Source organism: Clytia hemisphaerica, unplaced genomic scaffold (genome assembly GCF_902728285.1).
Source record: "Clytia hemisphaerica strain Z4C2 unplaced genomic scaffold, Clytia hemisphaerica genome assembly, whole genome shotgun sequence".
Lineage (NCBI taxonomy): Eukaryota > Metazoa > Cnidaria > Hydrozoa > Leptothecata > Clytiidae > Clytia > Clytia hemisphaerica.
In genome coordinates, this window is record NW_027103917.1 from 641,612 (window position 1) to 648,327 (window position 6,716).

General features: G+C 33.0%; 1 long non-coding RNA gene across 1 annotated transcript; it reads left to right on the plus strand.

Annotated features, from left to right (window-relative positions):
- Window positions 1-5,160: 5,160 nt before the first annotated feature.
- Window positions 5,161-5,834, plus strand: LOC136809323 (uncharacterized). Its single transcript, XR_010846966.1, has 2 exons — window positions 5,161-5,218; window positions 5,528-5,834. It is a non-coding gene; the product is annotated as an uncharacterized lncRNA (long non-coding RNA).
- Window positions 5,835-6,716: the final 882 nt, after the last annotated feature.

A 6,716-nucleotide genomic window follows, 5' to 3' on the forward strand; every position in this document is an offset into this window, starting at 1 on the left:
TAAAACATCGTGGAATTCCTTTTTCGTTAATTTCATTTCATTCATTTTTAAAATTCCTTTCGTTTGCCAAAACCTTCAATTTCCAGTAAAGTCTATCTTAATATAATCTGCAGCGAAGACAAGAAAAGGGTTTGGTTTAACTTTGATAGAATTCGAATTAGATAGCGGTTTTGAGCTTGTTGTAAACATATTCAGTGTGTGGAGTGGAATATTAAAAAATAGAAAATTTTCGATGAAGACAAGAATTGAAAAATAAAAGCTTTTTTGATTACCATTTTCACCAGAGTGATTTTTTTTTTTGATTTTTTGATTTCATAACATGATCAGTGTGAACAAAAAATGTTTATTCAATTGACAGATTTAGTCTAAATTTGATCACTGATTGACTGTAAAAGTCATAAAAAAAGTCTTTTAAGTAGTCTGTACACAGACCAGATATACGGCTAATTTCGAAATTCCTTGCCGTAGAGGCAATACACAACGATAAACGTGATAAACGTCTTGTACAGAGTAATAACCAGACAAAAGTTTGAAGCTGAAGCTGTTGACGGAATAAATATATTTTTTGAGTCTTCTTTTTACAAAGATTGAAGTTTTTCTGATATATGAAAATGGTGGTTATAACACAATTTTATGAGAAGCTGATTTTTTCTTCATTTTTCAAATTTTTTAAATTATTTTGAATTTTATAATATTTCACTCCTGATTGACATGTGCAGAACCGCTCTCTCTTTTGGATTCCATTCTATTATTTTTGTATAACATGTTATCAGTACCGCACGATACCCCTATATTTAAAGGACGTCCCTCCTCTAAATAGGGACAGATCTCTATATCTCTGCTCACTAGATCGGGTTTTTTCCGATCCAGTAGATTAAATGAAGATCAGTAGAAAAAAAGTTCCTTAAATATAAGGACGGTCCTGAAAATATAGGGGTATTGTGCCGTACTGGTTATAAAAGAAACTTGTACTTTGTTTAGATGTTCAATGTCCTTTTCCAATCGGCTATGTTTGTCTCGATAGTGCAATCCAAATTCGAATACACTGTAGTCGGCACTTTAGTTCTTCATTCTTTGGTTAAAAACATATTCTAGATTTTGTACAAATTATATGTCCTTCCATCGTGAAAAGAAAAGAATTCAGAAAATGAATACTGAAAAAATTATGAAACTTTTATGAATATGTTTTGATGTGGGTTGACTGGTTTTAAATTTTGTTTATCGACTTTAGTTGATCTAAAATCTGACACTATACAGTATGTATGTGTATATCTGTCCCAAAACTTTGAGCTAAAAAATGTTCGCATTTGGCATACCATGTCTTTTTTAATTATTGTTCAAATTTTTGTTTTGAACTTCTTGGGAAGAGTTCTTCCCCAAAAGCGAAGCTACAAGATAGAAGCAGATTAGAGATCCTTGAAATCGTTAAACTAAAATTGGAAATATTTTTTCTGCAAAAATAGGCAAAGAAATAATTTGAGTAAACTTACCCATTCATGGGAAAACTTCCCTGAGTCATTTCCGTTTTCTTTGTCATCAGGAATAGCAGAAAAACAGCTGTGTATAAAGGCTAGACAGCACCCTACAATTCAGAAACTGTCCGTCTAATTAATTGAAGCTCCTTTTTTAACTTAACAGAGTTTTGGTCTTACCTTAAGGGAACTAATTTTCGCGGTCGAAAAAAACACATTTCGTGGCAATTAATTTTCGCGGTTTTGCCCTATTTTGGACACTTTTCCTAGGGAGTTTTAAAACTCTGATGAAAAGTGGCAAAATTTGTAATTGGTGGGTTCTAATTTCCGCACTTTTGGCTAAAAACCGCGAATAAAGCAAAAATTAGTTCCCTTGGTTTCCCCCCCTGTAAAGTGGCGATGATAGATACTCTAGACTAGTAAACCACATCGTTGTATTTCGCTGCAAGTTACGTTTATGCACACACTTATTACGTTATGGCTGAATACAACTTCTTTCTATTGATCCTTTTTTTCACTCTCCTTACCTACAATGGTGGTCAGAATATGTTGGCATTTCCCGGTATTTTAACGTTTTGCAGAATTTAAAGTTTGGATGAGAATGATATTTTCAGGATTTCTACTTTATCTAATCGGATTTTTCGATTTGGGGGGTATAATGGTTTCAAGGCTATGTATGTTCTCAGCCTAGTCTGATCAAGTCTGATAGGATCAACCCTATTCTTACTGGGGGGGGGGGTTTTCTGTTCCGTGTGAAACTGCACGCTTTTTTTATAAGAATATACTTTATAAGAATATTCGAATTTTAAAAAAATTCGAATAGAATATGCTAAGAATAAAAGAATACCACCATCATGGAATTTGGCAACTGAATCCAAGGAATTATAAGAGACACTGGATACAGTGGATAAATGACTTATAAAACGGTGGGGAGCGACCATTGTATTTCCTTTGTTTCAGAAAACAATTGATGTTCAAGCTTTGTCCGCAAAGGACAACTGTCATGGCGGCTCGAATGTTTCTGATTTTTTTAAATGTTTATTATTCTCATTTTAAAAAAGTTCTCTAGCGTTTTCTTTTCGTACCTTTGCAGGGAAGAAACTTTGAAAGTAAGCCTAGAATTCCAAGCCGGATACATTTGTTAAATGTAATGTGAGAAAAACATCATTAGACAAGAGAAATCAAACAAAATGCTTATAGTAACACGAGATTTTCAATTGGGAATATCTTTCCAAAATTGTTACCACAAAAGCTAAAAGTAACAAACATTAGACTTGAGTGTCTTGGTGTCACTGTGGTGTGAAAATCTTTTGGAGTCACGTGGTGGCAAGGTGGTTTTTTTGTAGTTGAAGTTTGAAAATTTTCGGTGTCAACATTCAATTTCTTATACCATAGAGGTAATAAAAAATAGATGAAGTACAGTATATGGCCCCCAAAACGGAGACGGCCCCCAAAACGGAGGTTTTCATTAAAATGAAGATTCTGACTTGTAGATTTATCAGAATTAAACGATTTTTGTTTATTTTGAAAGAATGATGGTTATACTTAAAAATGAGCATGTTTTTGCTGGTTTGAGACGGATTCAAAATAACATATTTGCGTCTAAAGGAAATATTTTAACACCAAAATTAGATAAAAATTGCATATAACTCACTCTAGCTCCTTGGATATTGAAAATAAGTTATGAAAACGGGGTATAGGAAACTTTCTACACCTATTGCCGTTCAGAAAATGCAAATACATCTGTGACTTTAGAGGCTGGGTAAAAGATATAGCATCTTGAAGGTCAACCAGTATTTTGGAGCCCTAGAATCAGCATTGACAAAACCGAAAATTCTAAATATGAGAAAAAGCAAAAAATCTTGGAATTCTATTCCTATCACCTTGAGTTAATAATTTATAACAAAAAATTAACATTATATATAAAATTTTTCGCTGAATCAGCAAAAACGGCAAATTCTGTCATTTTTTTGCAAAATATACGAGAAAAATATCTTTAAAGCTTAATATTTTCAGTTTCAGTTAAGCTTTTTTTCTAAAATTTTCACAGCTTATTCCATACATGAATGGAACTATTTTCAAAAGAGATTTGTTTTCAAAAACTTGATTAAGACGTTGTTAAATCAACATTGTCATTTTGAAAATTTCTAAATTTTCAGTTTGGACTTTGCAATATTGAAAATCTTGAAATATTTCATAAAAATCATAAATTTTACATCCATCGGGTCGTAAATTTAAGGGAAAACACAAATATGTTCATAGTTTTTCCCCCTTTACCACCGGGCTTAATAATTTGATTTTAGCTACACCTCCGTTTTGGGGGCCCCAAACCTGCATTTTGACAACCAGGGGTATACTGTAAAAATTTTATCAAATAAATTTATGCCCAAAACCCTCTAAATCATATTTCAAAACTATGGTCAAAATTTTGTATTCATATCTTAAAGATATCTCGAGAAATCGCTAAAATTTCAAACCTCCGTTTTGGGGGCCATTAGAAAAAAGCTACCTATCTTTAAGCGATTGAAAAATATTGTTGAAATTGAAAATTTTGAAAAAGAACTTCCAGGAAATAAAGTAGAGATGTTAAAGGTTTTCATGCAGCAAAAATCTTTGTAAAATCTTTTTTCCCCTAGATTTGAGAAAAGTTTCAAATTTGATCGCCGTTTTGGGGGCCACATACTGTAACAACTTTTCTGTAATAGCCAGAGAAGTCATAAAACTCTTTAGAAATTTCTTTCAAATCGGCCTCCTTTGATTACCAATCCTTGATAGCAAAAATCAGTCAAGATATGGATTATAAGAACTAAATTTAAGTTATTCTGTCCAACGAAACCTCGTATTTTTAGGTAAAATGCGAATTTTTTTCGAGTAATAATTTCTTTATAGTTTTAAAAGAAGTTTTTATTTTATCGGGAAACTTTCGAGAGGTAAACTTCTTCAAATTTTGCGAATTCTTTGTTGTTTGTGGAAGGTTCTTTGCTATAAATATCTTTAGATCTAAAATAGCAGCTGCCTCAAAATTTTGATAGAATATAGTTGAAAGATTGGCATTAGTAAATATGTAAAAATTTACAAAAATTGCCGAGGATTCCCTGAACAGCGAACATTTTAAATTCGATGTTCTGTGCTTATTCTTGCAAGGTTTTCTTATGTTTCATCAGAGATTTGGGAAAAGAGGATAAGAAACGCCGCTGCCGCTCGCTGTTTTCCTATTCTTTCCCTTTGAATTCGGCACCCTTTGAAGAAGCAAGGCTGTAGAATAGTTGAGCAAGAAGGAAGGCCGAAACAAAATGGCGTTACGTACAGGTTAACCAATGTTCAAGAAAAAAGTCCTTGAATAAAGCTTTCCAGTGAGTTCTTTGTGAAAAAGAGACTGGGGAGTGAATTTTTGATCTTTTGGGGGTTTCCCCTGAGAAAATCGAGGAAAATCATTCCATATTCTGGGAGTAAAGATGGCGGACATGAGGCATGCTTGAAATTTTGAAAAATTGGGACCAATTTCTTTCTGGCTTGTATTGCTCTGAATGAATTTTTTGTGTTGCAGACATAATTTTTATGGGTAGTAGGAAGGTTGATAGTGATCATGTAAGTATTAGTTTACCCCGGCACTCTCTAAAACGTCTTGGCATTTTTATTTAAGATGGGCAAAATCAATTGATAATTTTGTTGTTTTTCTTCAACTTTTAGATAAAAAAAAGTAATTTTAAGCAAAACTTGCCCCATGGTAATGGAATTGAAATTCAGTAAGTATACTTGATTTCCTCTGTTGTACTTTTAGCTTTATCTAGGGAAACCATTGATTTTTGGGTTGGAAATTTCAAGGTTTCAACAACAAAAACATTTAAAAAAAAAAAAACTTTGACATGTGATATTTATAAATTGTGACTACCTGAAGGGCCATGATTTTGACCAGTCAGTGGATTATGATTTAGAAGGTGCAAGGCTTTGGTACTTTTACACTCAAAATATTGTTTAATCCGTGGAATTTTCATTTTGTATTTAAACGGATTAGGGTAATTTCATATACAGATTTACATTTTATATATTTTCAGGCTAGTTATCATATTCTTTGTGAAATACTGTTAACAACACCGTCCCATAGAAGTATTGGTCATCCAAGTACAGGTTGCAGATGCAACGACGATTGACTCAAGATTCAGACATTTTTGAATGTTGACGGTCACTTCTGTTCTCTGCAGTGCCAGCAGAAAAGGACTGCTAAAAGATGAGTGGGAACTGATGTATTAAAACTTTACGTGTATTATATCTATTTGACTCAAAAGAAGCAGGATGGAATAATAATTCTATGGTGTTTGATGTTATATTTATGGAAAAAGTGGATTTGAGCGGTTGGACCTGTATGCCCTTTGAAAAATGGATGTCGATATATTTATTATTAGAATGTTCAATGGAAAATTGGGGATTTCGATATACACATTATTATGTAAATGTTCTCTGGCGAAGTGGATTTTGATGCAACTTCTTTTTGGAATCTTTATTGATCGATGTTTGTTTTTTATCCAGGTTGTCCTTGGAAACTGAATTTTGAGGCATAAATACATATTGCATGGTATACCGTGAGATTGGGTAACTTGCATCAGTGGAGGCTAACATGCATAGCCCTCAAATGAAAGACCTGGCTGGTCATTGAAATACAAAGTTAAATCAAAACAAAAATGGTAGAGTAGAGCTGTGAGCGGAGCTGCGTAGTTGTATTTTAATGACCAGCCAGGTCTTTCATTTGAGGGCTATGCATGTTAGCCTCCACTGATGCAAGTTACCCAATCTCACGGTAGATGATATGGATATGTGCTGCGATGATAAGTCTACTTCATTTGTCTATATTTTGATTTGGGGGCTTTTGCCTTGAAGCTATCCCTTAATTTGGGAAGCAGGTCAAAACAAGTCATCAAATCAGGGAACATGTAGGCCAAAATTGCCAAATGTAAACAAACCAGGAAGAGCCAGAAATGCTTCTATAATTTAAATTTATATTCATATTTTCAGTCTGATGTTATCTTTAAACTATATTTTTCAAATTTAGATTTAAATTTTTTTAGCATGGAGTCATAACACCTTTTGCATTTAGTGTTCATGGAGCAATAATCCAATTTTTAATCAGCTTTGAAGTCTTAAAATCTGTATGAAATGTACTACTCAAGAACATAGTTGGAAAGGCTTTGGTCGTTTTTATTGTATATCAAACTTTTTACTTCAAGTAAAGTCAACGGTGATCTATTT